Here is a 24,405-nt window from a genome sequence, read left to right as displayed (position 1 = left end):
TGTATTCATTAAAATTGCACACTTTATTATTATATAATTAACATGCTAACACGGTGTTTTAATCCTACTGCAGGTGAAGATGATTAACATGAAAATGGGGCCACACAAGGAACATGAGCCTGTCAAATCTGATCTACAGATTGTTGAACAAGTTATTAAGGAACATAGTTCTTCGTGATCGAGTACCTTCATATCAAGCATTGGAGTGTCAGCTAGCTCCAGGAGGACTTCCACTTCAAACGTACGGATTAAAGAGCTAGAAGCAAGGCTGGCAATTCAGGAGCAACAAGCTGTAGATGCAAGTGCAAAGTATCAAGAAGAGATGGAGAAGAGAATGCAAGCCCAGGAAGAGAAATTTCAGGAACTGGAAAGGAAGCAGGCAGAATAGTTTGAAGCTGCCAACAAGGCCAGCGAAGAGACTCGTCTTGCATTTGAAAAAAGGCAACAAGAAATGGATGCAATGCTTAGTTTCCTCTTAAGGACATCACAACAGTCCCAGGGAAACTGATGATATAGTGTCCATGAAAAATAAATTGCTATAATAATTAGTTGTCTATTTTCCTACTTTTCATGCCAATTTTTGTAACAAGATTATTGATTTGGGTTACAATATTATGTGGTACCAATCCGAAATTTATTGCCATATTATTTTGTTTTACATTATTCCATGCAATGCCCGTATTTTTTGTTTCCTCTATTTTTTATTTTTTTATTTTTAACGTGGCAATAGGTTATTACAACAGAAAATGTAGTGTTGCGTCAAGTCCCAGTCGCCACGACTACCTGTTTTGTTCACATGTTGTGATAACTTGGCACCACGAACAAGGGTTTTTTTTAAATAGTTTTTCTCCACTAACATTCTGGCCGTTGTGATACATTGGCGCAACGAATAGTTTAGACTGTCGCTCTTGTTTGTACCTACTAATATTTAGCCCGTTGCGACTACTATTTGGTGCCACCAAAATAATTTCTGTTGAAATAAAGTATCGCCACGGAAATTTCCATTGTCGCAATAGTTTGTCGCTTCGACTAATTTGGCCGTTGCGATACCAGAAAATTCTTTTACCACGAATGAGTTGTTTGTGGCCATACGTTTTTTCCACGCATATAAGGTTTGTTGACATAGTTTCTTGCCACCAAAATAATTTCTGTTGAAATAAATTATGGCCACAGATTTTTTTTCATTGTCGCAGTAGTTTGCCGCTTCAACTAATTTGGCCGTCGCGATACGAGAAAATTATTTTACCATGATTGAGTTGTTTGTGGCCATTCGTTTTTTCCATGCATATAAGATTTGTTGACATAGTTTCTTGGCACCAAAATTATTTGTGTTGAAATAAATTATGGCCACGGAATTTTTCCATTGTCGTAGCACTTTGTCGCTTGAACTAATTTGGCCGTCGCGATATCATAGATTTGACAATGACAAACAAATGTAATCTGTCACCAGAAAGTAATCTATGATGGAGATTCCATGACGAACCTAATGATGAACAAATTTTGTCATCCGAGAGTAATACATGATGAATTTGGTATATTAGGTGACAAAAGTTGTTTGTCATTAAAAATAATATGTGGCCTAGTGTATGAACGAAACCTAGAGGGACAGGGACTCTCCCCTTCCACCCTTGTTGGCCGTCCAAGGAGGTAGAGTCCATGGCACTTGGTTGGGTTTGGTGGAGTCCAGCCGGGACTCCACCTTCCATGGTGATTTCTTCCGGAAGGTGCTAGAACATTCTAGCGCCTTCCATAGATGCACTGGATCATTTCCAAACATGGAAAGTGACTTTCTATATATAAATCTTATTCTTCGGACCATTCTGGACCTCCTCGTGATGTCCTGGATCACATCCGAGACTCCGAACAAAATTCGAACTCCATTCCATATTCCATATCTACTTAAAACGACATCAAACCTTAAGTGTGTCACCCTATGGTTCGTGAACTATGTAGACATGGTCGAGACTCTTCTCCGACCAATAACCAATAGCGGGATCTGGAGATCCATAATGGCTCCCACACATTCAACGATAACTTAGTGATCGATTGAACCATTTACATACGATACTGATTCCCTTTGTCACGCGATATTTTACTTGTCCGAGGTTTGATCATCGGTATCTCCATACCTTGTTCAACCTCGTCTCCGACAAGTAATCTTTACTCGTACCTTGGCATGTCATCTCTTGTGACCAAGTCACATGCTTTCAACCTAATCAGACGACATTCCACCGAGAGGGCCCATAGTATATCTATCCGTCATCGGGATGGATAAATCCCACTCTTGATCCATATGCCTCAACTCATACTTTCTGAATAATTAATCCCACCTTTATAACCACCCATTTACGCAGTGGCGTTTGATGTAATAAAAGTACCCTTCCGGTATAAGTGATTTACATGATCTCATGGTCGAAGGACTAGGTAACTATGTATCGAAAGCTTATAGCAAATTGAACTTAATGACGTGATCTTATGCTACGCTTATTTGGGTGTGTCCATTATATCATTCATCTAATGACATAACCTTGTTATTAATAACATCCAATGTTGATGATCATGAAACTATGATCATCTATTAATCAACAAGCTAGTTATACAAGAGGCTTACTAGGGACACCTTGTTGTTTACATAACACACATGTATCAATGTTTCAGTTAATACAATTATAGCATGGTATGCAAACATTTATCATAAACACAAAGATATATAATAACCATTTTATTATTGCCTCTTGGGCATATCTCCAACAGCCACGGGGGTAGGTTATAAGGCCATACAAACACATGCCAGGTGCTAAGCGTGCTACTCTGGTTGCCGAACAGATTGAGTCCATCGGTGCTCATACCCAACCTAACGTTCCTTGCATTGCCCCCGAACCTAGGGAAGGCAATGTCCAATGATTCCCACTGGCCAGCGTCTGAAGGGTGTGTCAGGATATATCCCATCTCCGGATCTTCTTCGGGCTTCTCCCTTTCCGCATGACATTGCATGCATGAGCTTTGCTTCCTTAGGGTCCATGAAATACCGCTGCAGACGGGGACTGAGAGGAAAGTACCATACCACTTTTCGAGGTACCTTCTTGTTTCCACCCTTGTACCGTCCGTGGCCACACACCGGACATGTGGTTCTGTCCTTGTACTCGTCCCGATAAATCACAAAATCATTGATGCAAGTGTGGTATTTTTCGTGCGGTAGGTCAAGAGGACACATGACTTTCTTGGCCTCCTCGATACTACTTGGCAATGTGTTCCCCTCTGGGAGACGATCGTGTCAGAATTTCAAGTTCTTGCTGAAGCTCGAGTCGGTCCATTTGTTCTGCGTCTTCATCTGCATATAATCAAGCGTTACATGCAAGCGCGTATCCTGCGGAAAACACCCAGTAAAGATCAGATTCATCTCGTCTTTCTCGATTTGCGCCAGCTTGGCTCTCTCTCTGGCTGTAGCTCTATCGTTGCTCGTCTCCTGGAGGAGCAGATCCTGAACATGAGAGTCCCGCAAGGCCGAAATTAGCGGGGTCGCGCTGGCATCTTCTTCTTCATGATGATCTTCTCCACCGGCATCTTCTTCATGATGATCTTCTCCGCCTACTTCTTCTTCATGATGATCTTCTCCGCCGACATGTGGTGCTTTGTTATATCTCTCTCCAAGGTCTTCTCATGTGCACCATTTGTTGGGGCTGGCCGCGCCTGGTTGTCGGGCATGAAACCGTGCCTCAGCAGGTGCTCCTCCAATTGTCTGGAATTAGGGTTGATCCAGTGCACGAGTTTGCACAATCGACACGGACATCTTATCTTGCGCCTATTGTTCCGAAACATGTCATCCTTCACGTCTTTCTTGTATCTAAAGATTCGAGCGGAACTCATCGTGAGGACCTTGGTTGCCTGCCAATGGTATACATAGAGCAGACAATTATAACCGCAACACATGCACACACATGCATGGACCTCTCCTAAAGGTATACATAGAGCGGAAAAAATCGGCACGACCTCTCCTAAAGGTAGGACGTGTGGGTAGTACAAAAATTTGCCGAAACGGAAATGAATCAACGTTTCGGAAAACATACATGCACCACACCGGCACACACAAGCGCTTCACCTACAACAAGTATCCATACACACCAACGGCCACACAAGATCGGCATGCATATACATGTCCCCTCCAACTACTCACCTTGTAGATTCGATAACGAGACGAGACCGCGATCGATGAAAGTGTGGTGTGTTGGAGAGGAGGAGAGAGTATGGAGAGCCTTTTCCTCACCACCAAGTATGTATCAACCTAAGTAAGTGCAATAAGTACCAAAACAAGTGAAAAGTATGGCCAAAATAGGATGAGAGAGAAGGGGGAGCCGAGCTAGATGGAAGAGGAAGAAGAATGACTTGGGTAGTGTGGTAGGTGGGGGTGGCACTTTTCTAGATCTGGTTCGCTACTTCTGTGGCGCAACAGGACCGCCACAGAATGTCTTATTTCTATGGCGCACCAGGTGCGTCACAGAATGTCTCAATTCTGTGGCGCACGTGGTCCAGTGCGCCACAGAAATAGTGAAACCAATAATTGGGGCTGGCCGGGTGTGGGGCCACCTTATTTATGTGGCGCATGCGTGCCAGGTGTGCCACAAAAATACGCTATTTACGCACTGTGTCAGGTGCGCCTGACGCACACAAAAGTGGTGCGCCACATAATAGCATCTCACCTATAGCTACTTTCCTACCAGTGTACATTACGCCCGTAACGCGTACTAAATGGGCTGGCCCATTTATGCGTTGACCAGTCAAACCAAGACATTTAGCCCGACCCGCATGCTATTTGGGTCAGCCCATTTAACAAATTGACTAGTTAGTCCAAGACATCTGGCCCGACCCGCTTACTCAATGGGCTAACCCAGTTACTTTGTTGACTGGGCAAACCATGTCAGTTGGCCCGACCGAATAAGTAATTGGGCCGGCCCGTTTAAGATGTAGCAGGCCTTGTGTGGGCTTGTCATCTACCGCGGAAATTTGCCTAGTTAACGGTGTCTGCCATGTGTCAGTTATCATGATGTCAGCAATCAACGGGCTCCCCCAAACTCTTTTGCCACGGTTCGATTTTTCGTCAACAAAGACCCGTTGATTCGGAAATCCGTGGTGGATCTTTACGTGACCTGATATGCACCACATTACCCGGTTCGTCGCCTTAGACTCTTTAGCGACGAAAAACACCCCTTAGATAACTTTTTTTTGTAGTGTAGGTTGTGGTCAGTAACATAAAGAGCTGAGGCACTCTCTATTTCAGTTTGTGTGTAACAAATTTCGCAAGCCAAAAACATGGAAAACTGAAGGGAAGAAAAACAATTTAATAGCTAAGAGAAAGCAACAAAATATTCATGACAAGGACAACTCAGTAAACTATACTATCCAACTACGTACAATGTGAAGCACAAACTTAAAAAGGAAGACAACCATGAAAACCAACTTAATAACTTTGAGCTTTTTTACTTGAACATACTAACAAATGCAGTTAACCTAAAAACAAGATCCCACTTGTGTAGGTTGGCTGAGGAAAATAAAAACCTAGATATATAATGTAAAGCACAACTTAATTTTTATTTTTTGGTAAGAATAAACTAAACTAAGTTCAGTACCAACTTAACCATAACAATTAAAACAAGTTAATTAAAACCGTGACCCAACTTAGGCATGTTGATGAAAAGGAAAAGGCTCGAAAAGCTACAGGTGGGCTTATAACTCAAAGGAGAAACCCCGTGGAAACTTAAACCCATGATCTGAAAAGCAATCTTAGCTATATGAAGTACGCAACTTAACCATATTGAAAAAACAGCTCAATTAAAAACAGTATGCAACTTAAGAATGTTGAATCATAAAATGCAAAAAAGGAAACTTAGTTATTTTTTGTAACCAACTTAAGCATGATAAACAACCAAATTTACTGAAAAACAACTTAAAATTGACCACCTAAGTTTGAGAAAGCAACACTAGCTCGAGCAGGTGACCACCATCGGAAGAACAAGAAGATACCCTTGAGAAAACAATTCATGTATACATATATAGTGAAAATACTCACTTTACCTACGAAATACAAACATGTGACAGCTAAAAATCTACAAGATGTCCACTCTGTTGTAGGTTTTTTTTTTCTCGGCCAGAATTTCCGAGATTTCGGCGAAAACCGGTTTTACTGGTTACCACCGAAAAAAGAAATACCGAACGAAATTCTCCGGTATTTAAATAATTTGGTCAATTTTTTTTTAAATAAAGTTTGAACAAAACAGTGAGTTGGTTTGACAACTCTCGGCCGCTATTTGGCCGGTATTTCTGAAATTTCCGAAATACCGGAATACCGGTACCCACCGATATTTTTTGCCTACCGAGAAAAAAAAACCTTGTTATGTAGTCTGGCCAATGCTACACATGAATTATCATGAATGTAAAGTGGTACTTGCAGCTAGAGATGTTTGCAACAATGCAGAATAAGTTGAACCACTTGTGTCTAGTGATTCAATGATACAAAGTGCTAGTTGGATGGGAATGTGATTAATGTGACATGCGTCCTGCTTACAAGTGAATTTTGACACACATGGCAACAGCGTGCACATGAATCACTATCTCTACGATTTCGTTTGACCATAGCACTACAGAATTAAAGACCTAAATCGTGGACATCATGATGATTTTTATAGGACATCTACATCCTACATAGCTTAATCAGCATGAACGAGGGCGAGTCCAGAGAAAAAACGAGTAGGGAATATGCACTGCAAGCTAAAATCCCCACGGTCTAAGTACGAACTACTTCTCAGCAGAAAAAATCTCGCGGGATTGAGAGGTGTGAGCATAAGGATTACCTATATAGTCGATGTAGTCCTCCATCGTGGATCCTAATCGCCAAGCACCCACCGTCGCGCACGACTACAACTCTGTGGCAAATCCCCCATCCCCGTCGTGCGCCTCTTGCAGTCCGCAGAGCCCACCGCCCCCTACCGCGTGGCCCGGCCTCCACCGACGAGCTTGAAGCCAACTCGCACACGCTCAACCTCCACCGACGAACTCAAGCCATCTCGCTCATTCATCAACGAGAAGATCGAAGGGAGAAACCCTAGGAATTTTTGTGTTCGTAGAAGAGGGATGGGGACGGGAAGCGAGAGAGAGAGGGGGAAACGACAAAAGAATTAGATAGGGAGAAACGACACGCCTCTCCCTCACACACGTGGCCACACGGTCCCAGGTGGGAACCTATATGAACTCTCCCGGACGTTAGGGCGAGCGTACATGTGCTCGACAAAGAATCAGGCGACCACAAATCGGATGCTCGTTTTGCCAAATAGCATCGGAGTGGTTGTTTAGCATTTGGGTTGTGTTGAAGGGATGTAGCCTCATATAAGACACAGAAAGCAAAATGATTGCCTACAAGAATGTGCATTCACATAGAACAATATCACATCGACAAACTTTTGCATTATATGGTGCCACATTTTAATCAGCAGCCGATTCGAGAAAATTGCAAAAAAAAATTCAAAATGGGGAGCCCCAGCCTCTGCATCAAAGTGATGCATACGGCTTTTATTTAAATTTAATTCAACACAGATCTGTCAACGTTAAACATCACAAAAGCCGAAGCCACCACTCAACACTATAAACCCGACAATGGGTGAAGTAACATGTTGTCAAGGCCTCTATCCTAAAAACAGAAACAAACGCCCCCAAAACTAAATACCAAGGGCATTCCCGAGTCACCCTATGGTGAAAATAGGAGCTATTTCGATAAAAGATGCTTTATTACTTTTGAAAAGCAATTACACCCAGCCTCTGCATAACCAGGATGCACACAGCCGTTTATATGTTTCAAGTCAAAGGTTAGATAAAACCAAACTAGACGAAGTACATATCGAAGCGATAAAATATAAGACGCCTAAGGTGTTGGTGGGGCTTCAACTGTAGACTATCTTGCTATCCATGTTGGGAAAAAGTATCCCTCGCCGCAGCCTCCAAACGTGTATAGACCTCCGTAAATAGGTCTCGGTTCTCCACTCACTGAAGAGGTAACCACAAACGGAGAATACATGTACATATGTAAATAACCTGCAAAATGGAGCAATTTTTATCGTTAAAAATATTGTCATTTTTACTTAGGCAAAGCGCTCAGATAACTGCTAGCGCCCCCATCCTAAGAAGCAACTTAAACCTTGAATCGATACCATGAAGCAATTACCAAAGACATTAGGCACACTAGTCGGAGGATACAGGCTAGAGGCTACTTGGATGACTGACCAAATAGATCTCGCAAATTGACACTGGAAGAAGAGGTGTTTAATAGTTCCGTCATGTTGACAGAAAACACACTGAGTACATCCATGCCAATTTCGCTTGACAAGATTGTCTTTGGTGAGGATAACTCCTCGACGAAGATGCCATCCAAAAAAAAATTAGTGGTATCTTCATCTTCCAAATTTTCTTATTATTATCAACTCGTATGTCAGAATGAAGGATCGCACTGTACAGTAATTTTACCGAGAAAGTACCATCTACATGTAGATTCCACCTAAATTCGTTAGGTTCGGTCGATAGTTGTATATCTCCTAGCCGGTGGATTAGGGAATTCCATGCTAACAACCTGTTAGCCCAAGCAAGACCCGTCTGAACGTCACATTCGGAGGCGAGGTAGCCATTACCGTAGCAATGGTATCAACTTTGCGACGCACAATACTATACAAGGCAGGATACTGTTCACTTAAGGGTGCATTTCCTAACCAAATATCTTCCCAGAACCGTATCTGTGCTCCATTCTTAATCGAAAAAGTACCATGGCGGAAGAAGACATTCTTTGCCGCCATGAGACCAGCCCAGAAGTGCGAATCCCCTAGTTTCCAAACCACTTGGGATAACATCTTCGAGCCGATATATTTTCTACTAAGAATAGTTTACCAAATCCCATCCCCGGCAATGTTCAAGAAATCGTTAATCTGAACTTATCGGTCGGCCTTAAAATGAAGATTAATCGCTTATCGGCCGATTAATCGATTTTATCGGTAAACCATTTATCGGCTTAACTTTTGTAAATCCTAATTTTTTACACTAAATTTTCTATAATATGCTATGCGAAAAAATAATATTTAAGCATTACACATTAGTATTACCTTGATTCCTTGCATTTGAATCAATAATAGTTAACCTGCCCATCTTTGGCCAATCTCCCAGCCGGTCTAGGTCCGGTGCCGACCAGCTGGCCGCCTGGCGCCCCTTACCCAATCTCATCGCTACTTCTCAGAGGTAGACGCCACCCTAGGCTCCATCGATGCCTTTGGTCCAAGCCCGCCTATCCGCCGTCACCGCCACGCCCCACGACGTCTGTCACGACCCCGTTTTGGGGGAGCGTTCGGAAAATTACATTCCTGGTTATTCACATTGCGTCGCTTGATTCTCCACCGGCTCAAGTTCTCCCTTTATAACGAGAACCAACCTGTGGTTGGATGGTTAGGAGGGCAGTGGCACCCCAAGCCCACCAGAGTTCAAATCCCAGATTTGACACTTTGGTGTCTCATAAAGGCGGAATATTCTTCAGTGGGAGGCGACGTTCCCGTCGACAGCGAGGCGCCTGTGGTGACTTCGTCAATCTCAAGACCCGCCGGATCAGTTCTTCAACGCAGTCTCTTGGAGGTGCTCACAGGGGTAGGGTGTGCGTGTGTGCGTTCATAGGGGTGAGTGTGTGCGCGTATGTATGAGCGTCTTTGATTGTACTGTGTTTCACAAAAAAAAAAAGTTCTCCCTTTATAACTGCCCTTTTAAGAAATAATATTTTACATAACCTTACGTCTAGTAATTACATTGACTTGGACTTACATGTGACGACTTGCTCGATGTATCTTAAATTCTTAATATGGCCAGTTGGATTCGCTCAACATATTAATCGAGCTCGTGTAAGATAGATTGGCATCACCATGCCCATGAAGAATGGAACTGAGCCATGTGCCAACTTGCACGTAACAAGTCGTATGTTGTACAGTACACGTCCTCAACAACCAAGAACGGTATAGTTAGAACATCATAAATACATATTTTCACAAGCTAATCACGTATTTGATGGTACATATAAAAACCTCATCCAAGGATTATATCACAATCTTTATGAATACATCTCGAATTAGAGCATACATGATTGCCTCTAGGGCATATTCTCAACAGTCTTAACGTTCTAAGCATAGTCGCGTCCTTTTATTTCAGGATTGGCGAGTAGAATCCTGCCGCAGCAGAGAGTCGGAATCAACTGTCTTTCCATATTTACTGTTTTGCTGGATGAGAGAACCTATGTTCCACTGCCCATGTAGAGAAGAACATGAGATGCCCATCATGTTCCACTGACCGACCAAACCACGGCAACAATGGATTCCCCGCATTTCCTTCCTGCAGAAGGTACATGTTTTCATGTCAAAAAAAAAAAAAGAAGGTACATGTTTTCGCCGGTCCATTCTGGATAGACGGAGTAAATTTCGAGAAGGGGTGCAAGGAGATGTTTGTCTCGCGCAAATACCAAATCCAGACCCTGGCCTCCTTGTACCGGTGTTCACAACTTCACATTATTTTTCCCTTCATCTGTCCGTCTTCGTGAGAACTCGCAAAACACATTTCTCTTCTAGCATCCTACTTATCCATGTTTCCTCCTACCTCCCGTGATGTTGGGAGTAAGGGCATCTCCAGCGGGCAGCGGCGGACGTTGAGCGACCGTTTTCGTCCGCCGTGATCGGAAATGCGTCTGGAGCCTGCTCCAGCGGTGTGACGCAAAGTGACCGGACCGTCCGGGGAGACGCAAACCTAGTCCAAATATGCGTCAGGTTTGCGTCTCCGCGGACGCTCGGCGGTCGCTTAAGCGTCCTCCATTTCTTACCCGGTCCCGCATGTTAGGGACAGCGAAATCGACCGCTTCGATTTGCTTCTTGTTCCCCTTCTTTCCTGCCCTAGTGCCGCCCCCACCCCTAGCGCCGCCGTCTGGCCGTAGCGCCGCAGTAGTCGCCGTCGGCTCCGTTCTTGCCGCGCGGCAGAGCAGGAGCGTGCTCCGCCGCGTACCTGCCGGCTGTTTTCGGGCGAAACGCTCCCGGTTGCGCCGCCCTTCCGCGCCGCCCATGACCTGTTCGGTCAATTGCGTCGGTAGGTTTCTTACTCGTGTTTTCGGCGCTATCGTGCGCGGTCATTCATCCGCAGTTTGTACCCACGCAGATGGACATGTGGTAGATGTTGGACAAGTTCCGCGCGGAGGTCGTCGACTCCTCTTCCGACGAGGAGTCCGATGAGTCGACGTGGACTTTGGCAACAACTGCGGCCTCCATGATCCACGAGTTCACCTCTAACCCGGGGCCGCAGCACCGGGGCTCTGTGAAGGGCCGCGCCAAAAACCTGCCGCGCAACAGAGTGGAAGGGCAGGCCCGCCTCCACAAGGACTACTTCCACCTCACTGATCTGATCTTCCCAAAAAAATGTTCCGGCGCTGATACAGGATGTCAAGGGACATGTTCTTGGTCATTCTATGGGTCGTCAGACGACCCCTACTTCCAATGCAGGCGCGATGCAACAGGTGCGTTAGGCTTCACCTCCTACCAAAAATGCTCCGCGGCTATTCGCATGCTCTCATATGGAATGACTGCGGATATATTCGATGAGTATCTTCGAATGGGTGAGACCACCTGTCTTGAGGCCATGTACAGGTTTTGCCGAGCCGTGATTGCCGTGTTCGGAGAGTATTACTGTAGGGAGCCAACTGTTGAGGATACAAGGCGCCTCCTGTCTATCAACGATTCTAGAGGCTTCCCAGGAATGATTGGCAGCATAGATTGCATGCACTGGCAGTGGAAAACTGTCCATTTGGATGGCAGGGTGCGTACAGCGGGCATGAGGAGGGAAGAACTATCATTCTTGAAGCTGTCATATCTCAAGATTTAGTGATTTGGCATTCATTTTTTGGCATGGCCGGTTCCAACAATGACATCAATGTGTTGCACCGATCACTGGTTTTCAACCGGCTCATGCAAGGCAAAGCTCCCCGGGTGAGCTATGAGATCAATGGAAATGCATATCACAAGCCATATTATCTTGTTGATGGCATCTACCCTGACTGGGCCACATTGGTGAAGACTGTCCGTAATCCAAACTCCGAGAAGACGAGGAGGTTTGTCAAGATGCAAGCGGCTTGCAGGAAAGATGTGGAGCGCGGATTTGGTGTGCGCCAAGCTCGGTGGGCAATCGTCCGTCACCCGGCAAGAACATGGTCGCTGAAGACCATGCATGAGGTGATGACATTTTGCGTGATCATGCACAACATGATCGTTGAGAACGAGCGTCCTGATGGCCGCAATGAGAACCAATGGGATTTTCAAGGTGAGCTGGTTGCGCCACTTCCTGGAGCTTCATCTTGGCAGGACTATCTACATAGGAATGTAGAAGTCACTGACGAGAACGTCTCCAAACAGCTGCAAACGAACCTAATTGAGCATCAGTGAACATTGGCTGGCCATGAAGATCATGGCTAGAGAAATACTATCTTATTTTCATGTCGACTTTTAAATGTAATAACTATGACTTTGTTGATTTCCTTATTTTGTTGTTTGGAAACTTCATAAATTGATGCAAACGCGAAAATGCGTCGGCCCGCTGGAGCCACCCCTAGGTGCAAACGGACGCGCGGACAAAAACAGTCAGTCGAGCGTCCGCCGCGCGACGCAAACAGACATTTCGGACGTCCGAAATGCGTCGCGCCGCTGGAGATGCCCTAAGCACGAATCGCTAGAAAGAGTTGACAAAGGCGGCCACTGAGTTGTTTAATAAATGTGTCCGGCTGGATCTCGGGACCCTGGCCGACAGAAAGGAACAACAACCATGGGGCGAAGGCACTTCCGTGCGCTCCTGTCAGAAGCCCATCTGCCATGAGGATAAAGATCTTCGGGGAGTGGTGTTTTGGAACATGGGAGTATATGCTCCCTCTATTTTCAAACTCATCTTGCACATATTTTGAATTTAAGAAAAAAACGAAAATTTCGCACGTACATCTTCTCACGTGCTACGCGCTTACAAAGTTGTTTCATAAAAAATGGACTTGTCATGTGACGTGTGTAAAAAAACAAAACTCAGTGCTAAAAATAATGCTTTTTACAAGATAAAATTTCTCTTTTTTTTTTACACAGACCATAAAAAGTATTAATTTTTCGTGAAACTTGGCGAATGAACATATATTATGGAGATGTACATGTAGAATTTATTGTCAAAATTTTATGACAACTCGAAATATAATGTTTTGGTATTGGGAGCATATGCACCCGGGAGCCGAATTGAATTTCCGGATTACTCCCTCTCTCAAAGTTTATTAGGCGTGCGTGTATCCCTAGGTCGTAAATTTGATCAAATTAGCATTTGTTATATGTTATAAAAATTATATCATTAGAAAGTTTAGGTGTTCTATTTTCTAATGATGTAATTTTTGCATTATATAATTTAAATTGTATAGGTTAAATTGACGATCTAAGGAATACGGGGAAGACTGGTGAACTTAGACGGAGGGAGTAGTAGATACATGGTGAGCTACTCATTACGTGGTAAGTACAACAACCCAAGGAATAAGTCAACGGTGCCATAATTTGTTTTTGGTCAAAATTGCATGCCAAATTGCCAATCATGTCATAGGGAACGTGCCATGATTTTACCCGAATCTCAACTTTAATAAATCACTAAACCAGTCTGTTTCCGAGATTTAAGCTCCACTTGACTGGCAAATAACTATGGGTTGCCTAATTAGTCAGCAAGTTGCTACATACTTAATTCTTTTCTTTTTTCGTAAAAAAAACTTATTTTTTCTTAGATTCCATTAATTGTACCGATATTAAGTAACAGTAAAACTCACCTAGCAAAGAGTCACCATAGGGTTTTGGTGCTGATTGCCATCCGATCATGATGTTGAACGTGCCCGATCTTCCGGCCGTTGCACGGAGAAACACTGGGTTGATTTCACCGCATCATCGCGCGAGTCATGCTCAGCAAACATGACCGTGCTGCTTCGGGTACCACTAGAAAAAGACCAACCTTTGCAAAGGGAAAAAGTTGCTCCGTGCGTCGCACGTCCAGCTGACACGTATCTGCGTTCCGCGTGGAGTATGCCCGCACGCCCCGGGACGAGTACGTCCGCGCATCTTGTCAGCGAGCTGAGGGAGTATGTCTGCACGCTCCCGAGCGAGTACATCCGCGCGCCCCCGAGCGAGCCAAGGGAGTACGTCCCCGGGCCTCGAGCGAGTACGTCTGCACGGCCTCCACTAGCGAGCTATACCTGTGTAGCGACCCGGAAAAATACCTCTATTAGATTTTGGTTGTTCTTTTTCTTTTGTGCATCATCATGGCATCATGCATGCATCATATACATGTTTTGAACAAAATAAAACTATTTTTATAAACCCTAAATATTTTATTTCCCTCTCGTACGGGTTTTATAAGAAACCTCCTTTTTGTCTATTCTTTTTTATAAAACCCTATCCTGTCTCCCTGGGCTCTCTCCCTCTCTGGCCCAACTCTCTTCCTCTCTCTTCCAGCCCTTGCGGCCCATCCCCCGTCTCTTCTCCTCTGGCCCGAGTCAGCCCAACCCGGCAGCCTTGCACCAGCCCAGCATCGCTGGCCCATACCCGTTCGCTCCTCTTTTCTCCAGTTCCTCTTTTCTTCCTCGTCAGCAAGGAGAGCGACAGGGGCACGAGGTGTGCGTGAACCTGTGGTCCTCCACCGTCGCCACCATCCCACCCTGCGTGACCTCCTCCTCCTTATCCTCCCACCTAACCTGCCTCCTCCATCACGCCTCTCTCGCCCCTTTTTTCTTCTCTTGCAAGCCAAAAACGAAGAGGGTTTCCCCACCGTGAGTCACCGCAGCAACTCCGCCATGGCGCCGCCGCCCTGCTCACCCCCTCTTTGATCCGAGACCACCACGAGCTTCGCCTCCCTCTCCTCGTTCAACTCCTGCAAGGAATCGTCCGGGGCCGCCCTAAATCGCCGTCGCCGCGCTCGTTTCTTCCTCAGCACCGACGGGTCCTTCGTCGATTCCGGCGAACCACGAGCTTCCCCGACGTTTTCGACCACGGACACGTCTTCCTGGTGATGTGTTCGACCTCCCTGACCACTCGCTCGTCCCCGTCCCCCTCTGTTTCATCTCTGTACCTTGGCGACCGTCGCCGCCTCCACAGATCTTCGCCGCCGACGCCTCTCCGACGAGCTCCAGCCCACGGCGCCCTTTCCTCTTGATCCGCGCCGACAAGGCGAGCTCGACACCCACGCGCGCGCTACCTGGAGTCCACGGCATCGCCGAGTGCATCCACGCCGAGCTGCAGGTGGTCACCGCCGCGTCTAGAACGGGCACGGTGTCGAACACCTTGCGTGCATCCGCGCATGGTTCGCCAGCGTGGCTGCCACGTCAACGCCGCGGGCCCCATCCGTCAGCCGCTCGGGCTAGCCCTCCAACCGGTGAGAAATCAATCTCAGATCCAGATCTAGAACTTTTTGCGTCTAGCCCCCTGCCATGTTTCTACTCCTAACCCGCAGTCTTCCTCCCCGTCAGCTGGGCCCCGCCCGTCAGCCTCTGGGGCTAGCTCCTTCTACGGTGAGAAACGTCCGCGCCGACCTGCTGCGTCAGCGCCCAGTCAGCGCCTCCCTGGCCCGCGCGTCAGCCTCTTTGGCTAGCTCTGCCTGGGTATAAAAACGATTCCCTTTCTCTCCGTTTTTCCAGGAATTCAAGAAAATGTGATAAACTTGGATAAATCATATCTTTCAAAACGTTCATCGAAATGCAAAGTGTTTTATAAGAAAATTGATCAGAAAAATGCACTGAACATGAATATGCCATCCATATGCCTGTTTGCATCTTGCATCATGTCCAGCCGTGATAGTTTGTGCATTCACCTAATATGGAACATATGGAATATGTGGGATATTATATATATGTTGTCCCGGTTTCATTTAACTTTGATGTAGCTCACCCCTGCCATGTCTGCTATGCTAATCCACCCTTAAATTTGATGATAGAAAATGAAACTCCAACCTAATTTGATTGTCTGGGGTCCTGACTCCGATTAATTGGATAAGTTGCATCGCATCATATTTGACATATCATGCGTGGCATGCATATCATCATGATCATGCTGGATCTTCTTTATCCGTAGTAGTAAGATTTGCATACGTTGTGTGTTCCAGCATTTGCTTCTTCCCGGATAGGATCACGAAGTGGCGTGGTGAGATACGACAAGTTCTCCGGATGTTCCTCGGCAAGCTTTAACAGGCAAGCATTTCCCCTATACTTCTGTCCCTGCAGAAGTCGCTCACCTATTTTATTTTGCCTTCTCCCTCATGCTAGCTTTAAGTTGCGTTCTTCTCACGTGTCCCTTCCACTTGTTACCTCAAGCAGCCTATATTGCCTCCACCAACCTCCTACAGCTGTTGTTTGGTTATCGGGTCTGCCTTGCGAGTCGTAGTGCATGCTAGTGCTGTTTATATCTCGTTACCGTTACTGCTATCTTATCGGGTTATCTGTTTAGGAGCATGACACATGGTTTATGTATATATCTGTTGAGGGTATCATGGTTACTTGTTAATAGTTGTTACCGGAGACATCGGTGGGTCAGCTGATCGTTTTGTGACGGCTCACTTGTGTTTCTTTAAAGCTTAGGACCCCGAGTTCTTGTTATCTGTTCCGAGACTGAGCGCTCTAACCACACGTGGGTATGTTTCTGGGTCTCCCCTTGACCACTGCCGGAATCTACAGCTTTGTCCAGTGGCCACAACTAGTTTGCAATGTTTTACCATTTGTTGTTGCGTGCATGCCAGCTTATTACTTATTTACTTTGGGAAGCCCCTGGGTGCCTTGTATCCCTTGTTTCTGGTATGAACGTATAGGTTTGCGGCCTGAGCGTTTATCGCATGCTGAAACGGGTCATTGGCCCTGTGTGTGTTTTGACCCTCGGAAGCCGTGCACGCAATAGCTAGGTCTGCTTCGGAGATTCGGCCGGACTTCGATAAGGGTTCAACTTGGTTAGGTGGCTTCCTGGACATTGTTGTCGTGAAGGAGAGTGCGAGCTGTGATATCCACCTGTCGTAAGTGGATCGAGCGGTGTGTGTGGGTACATTTGGGCAACCCCTGCAGGGTGTACATCTTATCGATAAGCCGTGTCCGCGGTTATGGATGACTTGGAGCTGTATGACTCGACCATAGACAACTTACACCTGCTTTTTCAATCATAATAACTTGTGTATAAGCTGGCACAACTCTAATAATAAATGGTTAAAACTTGACAACCGTGTGAGTGCCTTTGCAAGTACTTCTTGGCGAAGGGGGAACACATCGGCTGTGTTATGTTTGCAGAGTATAGAACTGTTAGTTTATGCGCTCTCTCATCTTCTTTGATTAGACGAATATAGTAGAGTGTCTCTATAGGTTTTTAGTGCTTGCGCGCTGCCGCTTAACCCCACCATATTGCCTATGATGTTCCTCTTGCGTCCTCTAAGTCCCCTGCGTGCCTCAAGTACAAAGGACGACTGGTTGACGAATGCTTATACGTCTTGAAGTCTTGTTAAGTACGAACCCGTACTTATTGCTGCTTCTACGGGACATAACCGGGCAGGTATGAAGATCGGTACGATGAAGAACGACGCTAGTGATACGTCTCCGACGTATCGATAATTTCTTATGTTCCATGCCACATTATTGATGATATCTACATGTTTTATGCACACTTTATGTCATATTTGTGCATTTTCTGGAACTAACCTATTAACAAGATGCCGAAGTGCCGCCTCTGTTTTCTGCTATTTTTGGTTTCAGAAATCCTAGTAAGGAAATATTCTCGGAATCGGACGAAATCAACGCCCAGCATCCTATTTTTCCACGAAGCTTCCAGAACACCCGAGAGTCGCCAGAGGGGGGCCACAGGGGCCCCAGATGATAGGCCGGCGCGGCCCAGGCCCTGGCCGCGCCGCCTTATGGTGTCGTCGCCTCGTTGACCTCCCGACTCCGCCTCTTCGCCTATTTAAGCCCCCTCGACCTAAAACCTCGATACGAAAAAGCCACGGTACGAGAAACCTTCCAGAGCCGCCGCCATCGCGAAGCCAAGATCTGGGGGACAGGAGTCTCTGTTCCGGCACGCCGCCGGGACGGGGAAGTGCCCCCGGAAGGCTCCTCCATCGACACCACCGCCATCTTCATCAACGCTGCTGTCTCCCATGAGGAGGGAGTAGTTCTCCATCGAGGCTCGGGGCTGTACCGGTAGCTATGTGGTTCATCTCTCTCCTATGTACTTCAATACAATAATCTCATGAGCTGCCTTACATGATTGAGATTCATATGATGATGCTTGTAATCTAGATGTCGTTATGCTAGTCAAGTGAATTTTACTTATGTGATCTCCGGAGACTCCTTGTCCCACGTGTGTAAAGGTCACAGTGTGTGCACCGTGTGGGTCTCTTAGGCTATATTTCACAGAATACTTATTCACTGTTATGAATGGCATAGTGAAGTGCTTATTTATATCTCTTTATGATTGCAATGTGTTTTGTATCACAATTTATCTATGTGCTACTCTAGTGATGTTATTAAAGTAGTTTTATTCCTCCTGCACGGTGTAATAGTGACAGTGTGTGCTCCGTGTTAGTACTTGGCGTAGGCTATGATTGTGATCTCTTGTAGATTATGAAGTTAACTATTGATGTGATCTATGCCTCCTTTCGTAGCGTGAAGGTGACAGTGTGCATGCTATGTTAGTACTTGGTTTAGTTGTATTGGTCTGTCATGCACTCTAAGGTTATTTAAATATGAACATCGAATATGGTGTGGTGGCCCTCTGGCCCGCCTCCGACTCTTCTTCGGTGTTCTGGGGTCTTCCGGGAAAAATAAGATACTGGGTCTTTGTTTCGTCGAATTCCGAGAATATTGCCTGAACAGCCTTTCTGGAACCAAAAACAACAGAAAACAGGAACTGGCACTGATGCATCTTGTTAATAGGTTAGTTCCGGAAAACGCATAAAAACATTATAAAGTGTGAGCAAAACATGTAGGTATTGTCATAAAACAAGCATGGAACATCAGAAATTATAGATACGTTGGAGACGTATCAGCATCCCCAAGCTTAGTTCATGCTTGCCCTCGAGTAGGTAAACGATAAAAAGAATAATTTCTGTAGTGACATGCTACTTACATAACCTTGATCATACTATTGTAAAGCATATGAGATGAATGAACTGACTCAAGGCAATGATCTATAGTTGCTAACAAATAGATAACATATAGCAAAACTTTTCATGAATAGTACTTTCAAGACAAGCATCAAAAGTCTTGCATAAGAGTTAACTCATAAAGCAATAAATTCAAAGTAAAGGCATCGAAGCAACACAAAGGAAGATTAAGTTTCAGCAGTCGCTTTCAACTTTCAACATACATATCTCATGGATAATTGTCAACATAAAGTAATATGATGAATGCAAATAAGCAAGTATGTAAGAATCAATGCATAGTTGACACAAGTGTTTGCTTCTAAGATGGAAGGAAGTAGGTAGACTAACTCAACTTAAAGTAAAAGAAAGTCCCTTCGCATAGGGAAGCAGGGATTAAATCATGTGCTAGAGCTTTTTAAGTTTTGAAATCATATAGAGAGCATAAAAGTAAAATTTTGAGAGGTGTTTGTTGTTGTCAACGAATGGTAGTGGGCACTCTAACCCCCTTGCCAAGCAAACTTTCAAAGAGCGGCTCCCATGAAGGACATTATCTCTACCACCAAGGTAGATCATCCCTCTTCTCTTTTGTTTACACATGTAATTTAGTGTAGTTTATTTTTATTTTTGGGTGACACTCCTTCCAACCTTTGCTTTCACAAGCCATGGCTAACCGAATCCTCGGGTGCCTTCCAACAATCACATACCATGAAGGATTGTCTATTTATTTTAGTTTTATTTAGATGACACTCCTCCCCACCTTTGCTTTCTCAAGCCATGGCAAACCGAATCCTCGGGTGCCTTCCAATATTTCACATACCATGGAGGAATGTCTATTTGCAAAATTAAGTTGCTTACTGATGAATCAGAGCAAAACATGTGAAGAGAATTATTAATGAAAGTTAATTAATTGGGGCTGGGAACCCCGCTGCCATCTCTTTTTGCAAAATTATTGGATAAGCGGATGAAGCCACTAGTCCATTGGTGAAAGCTGCCCAACAAGATTGAAAGATAAAACACCACATACTTCCTCATGAGCTATAAAACATTGACACAAATAAGAGATAATAAATTTTGAATTGTTTAAAGGTAGCACATGAAGTATTTACTTGGAATGGCAGAGAAATACCATGTAGTAGGTAGGTATGGTGGACACAAATGGCATAGTTTTTTTTGGCTCAAGGATTTTGGATGCACGAGAAGTATTCCCTCTCAATACAAGGTTTAGGCTAGCAAGGTTGTTTGAAGCAAACACAAGTATGAACCGGTACAACAAAACTTACATAAAAACATATTGCAAGCATTATAAGACTCTACACTGTCTTCCTTGTTGCTCAAACACTTTTACCAGAAAATATCTAGACCTTAGAGAGACCAATCATGCAAACCAATTTCAACAAGCCCTACGGTAGTTCTCCACTAATAGGTTCAAACTACATGGTGCATGAGTAAACATGATCTACATGAGAGCTCAAAAAAATTTCCAAGTATCAAATTATTCAAGACAATATGAGGCATTTTCTGTTTCCAACCAAATAATAACAAATGCAACAGCTTCCAACTTTGTCATTGAACATTAAAAGTAAAAGCGAAGAACACAAGTGTTCACATGAAAAAGTGGAGCGTGTATCTCTCCCACACAAGGATTGCTAGGATCCGAATTTATTCAAACATAAACAAAACGAAAATAAACACACAGACGCTCCAAGTAAAGCACATAAGATGTGACCGAATAAAAATATAGTTTCAATAGAAGTGACCTGATAAGTTGTTGATGAAGAAGGGGATGCCTTGGGCATCCCCAAGCTTAGGCGCTTGAGTCTTCTTGAAATATGCAGGGATGAACCACGGGGGCATCCCCAAGCTTTGACTTTTCACTCTTCTTGATCATATATCATCCTCCTCTCTTGACTCTTGAAAACTTCCTTCACACCAAACTTCTCATAAACTTCATTAGAGGGGTTAGTACTCAAAAATCTTTAATCCACTTTGGTCCTGTAGTGACACATTGCAAGAACTAAATAAAACATTAGCTACAGCTCTCCACGTCTAGAAAGCCTCACTTAAAGTCCACAAGAGACAATGCAAAAAAACAGAGATAGAATCTATCAAAACAGAACAGCCAGTAAAGACGGAGTTTTAAGAGGTACTTCCGTTGCTCAAATCAGAAAACTCAAAACTAATGAAAGTTGCGTACATATCTGAGGAACACGCATGTAAATTGGCATAATTTTCTGAGTTACCTACAGAGAATTTTACTCAAATTCGTGACAGATAGAAATCTATTTCTGCGCAGAAATCCAAATCTAGTATCAACCTTCTATTAGAGACTTTACTTGGCACAACAATGCAATAAAATAAAGGTAAGGAGAGGTTGCTACAGTAGTAACAACTTCCAAGACACAAAAAAACAGTAGCAAAATAAACACATGGGTTATCTCCCAAGAAGTGCTTTCTTTATAGCCATTAAGATGGGCTCAGCAATTTTTAATGATGCTCACATGGAAAATAGAAAATGAAGCAAAAGGAGCATCAAGAAGCAAATTCAAAACACATTTAAGTCTAACCCACTTCCTATGCATAGGAATCTTGTACACAAATAAATTCATGAAGAAAAAAGTGACAAGCATAAGAAGATAAAACAAGAGTAACTTCAAAAAGTTTCAGCATATAGAAAGGTGTTTTAGTACCATGCAAATTTCTACAACCATATTTTCCTCTCTCATAATAATTTTTAGTAGCTTCATGAATAAACTCAACAAAATAACTATCACATAAAGCATGTTTCTCATGATCCATAAACACATAATTTTTATCAAGCTCAAAAATAGTGAGATTAAAACTTTCAAACCCACTTTTACCAATAATATAACAAGATGATTGATCATTCTCAAGAGATATGGGACTCATAGATAAAGTCAAGACCTTTCCAATCCCATTTTCATTAGTAGTACAATTAATATTATCAAGTAACATAGGACCATCATCTAGAGCTTTATCATAAACATTTGCTAAGCAAAATTCTTTAGTACCATGCATTTCGACATCAGGCACAAACAAAGCATTACCATAAGATTTATCAAAATAGCATGGATTATCATAGATAACAGTAGCATAATTATTCTCACAAGTTTTACTCATAGGTAATATTTCAAGAGAATCCACAGGAACATAACATTCAACCTCCTTTGGTAAGCATGGAGGACAATCAAATAGTGTAAGAGATAAAGAGTTACTCTCATTAGAAGGTTGGCATGGGTAGCTAATCCATTCTTCCTCCTTTTGTTCACCACTCTCCTCTTCTTTTTCATCCAATGAGCTTTCAGGTTCATCAATTTCCTCCTCTTTTTCATCCAATGAGCTTTCAGGTTTGTCTATTTCTTCTTTCACAGGTTCCTGCAAATTGTGAGTGCATTCTTGTGCATTAATGAGTCTCTCTTTATAATCAATGATACAAGGATTATCACTGTAACTTTCTATGCAAAAATTAAGGATAGAAGAGACAAATCTTTAAGGTCCTTACAAACAACACAAGTTTCATAATTTTAGACATGAAGGATTCGATCTCAGAGGCCCCCACAAAAATATGACAAATTGTTCTACTTCTTCGAACCCGAGATGAATATAGTTATTCCAATTGTAGTTCATAATTAAAACTTCTTCACTAAAGCCACATTGGAATTTAAGATGTTTAGTATCCTGTTGAGAGCAACAGTTTATATCATGGCGTTTAAGCAAAATTTTAGCAATTGTACTGTCGTGGTATCGTCACGGCATATGCCATAGGGTGGCTAATCGAAGGTGGTTCCTGAGAGATCTCACGGCGGTATCCGGATGCGGGTATGGGGACGAGCGACACGGCGACGTACCCAGGTTCGAGGCCCTCCGATGGAGGTAACACCTCTACTCCTGCTAGGGATGTATATGATGATCACACAATACAATGGTGCTCCTAGAGCTGTGTCCGGCTGCTCCTGGGAGGCTAAGGAAGACGATAGTCTCTCTCACAGGGCAGCACTATGGGTGGAAAGAGGTGAGAATGATCGATCGATCCCCTGCACGAGAGGGGGGAGTGCGGCTTATATAGGCACCGGCACTTTACATATAAGACCCTATAGTCTACTGGCCGGCTTGGCCGGCTCCGGCTTCCGCTCCTTCCCGAGGCAGTGACGTCAGGAGCCGTTGAGGCCTCATGGCCTGTCCCATCCGGCTGCCAAGGTCAGCGGTATGGAGAGGAGGTGTCCCTGTCGCCGTCAGCCACTGTAGCCAGTACGGATCGTCATAGACCATGATGGCCTGTCCGGCGCGTGGCACTATTGCTCCACAGTGCCCCGCGCTTTACGGAAGATGAAGTCAGCGTGGACTTTGGGAACCCGGATCACCAACCCGGTTCCTTCTAGTGCAAGACTCGCCAGCCTCGAGTCGGTCTGAGGTACAAACCCCTAGTCGGATATGGCTTGTAGAAGCCGGCCCAGCTACAGCATTGGCGGCCGTAGCCAGGCCGACTAGGACCTAGAGCCAGCCGGCTTCCGGACCAGCCGGCCACGGCGCCAGCCGGCTGCTCCTCAGCCGGCCTTTGCCGCGAGCCGGCCAGTGGCCAGCCGGCTGCTCCGCGTCCATTGCCCTACCCGGGGTCTTCCCCCCGACATTAGCCCCCGAAGCTGGCAAGGTCCTGCGTTTAGAAGGACCTAGGCAGGTTTTCCTGGCTTCTTGAATATACTTGACGGCACTTGGAGGGGCCGACTGAGAATTTCCATTCAGCCGGCTGCGCCCTCATCCGGCTCGCTTCGGCCGGCTGCTTCTAGCCGGCCACTATTTACACTTATGCAGCTTTTGCTTTCTCGCAAGTTTTGGTGGTGTCTCCGCCTTGCTGGATGACTTTTGGTCCGAGTTGAACTTATTGTCCGACTCCGGCTTGCGACGCGCCGGAGTCTCCGCCGCCTCGGGTCCTGCACCCGACTTGACCGGTCTGACGCCTGGGCTCTGCTGCCGGTTCGTCTGGTCACATCAATGTCCCCTCCGGATCCGATGCGGTTGTGGGCGACGTGGTGTGGCGGTTTCCGGTAACGGCAGCGGTCGTGGGGGGAGTTAATGCGCAGAAGATCCGGGCGACGTGGCCATGATCGCCACTTGGAGGCTAACCGTCCGCCGCGGGCGGCTATAAATGCCGCGGCGGAGGGTACCGAGGCGGCCACTGCC

The sequence above is a fragment of the Lolium perenne genome, chromosome 5 (genome assembly GCF_019359855.2).
Source record: "Lolium perenne isolate Kyuss_39 chromosome 5, Kyuss_2.0, whole genome shotgun sequence".
In the NCBI taxonomy this organism is placed as follows: Eukaryota; Viridiplantae; Streptophyta; class Magnoliopsida; order Poales; family Poaceae; genus Lolium; species Lolium perenne.
Note: the sequence above shows the minus strand (reverse complement) of the source record.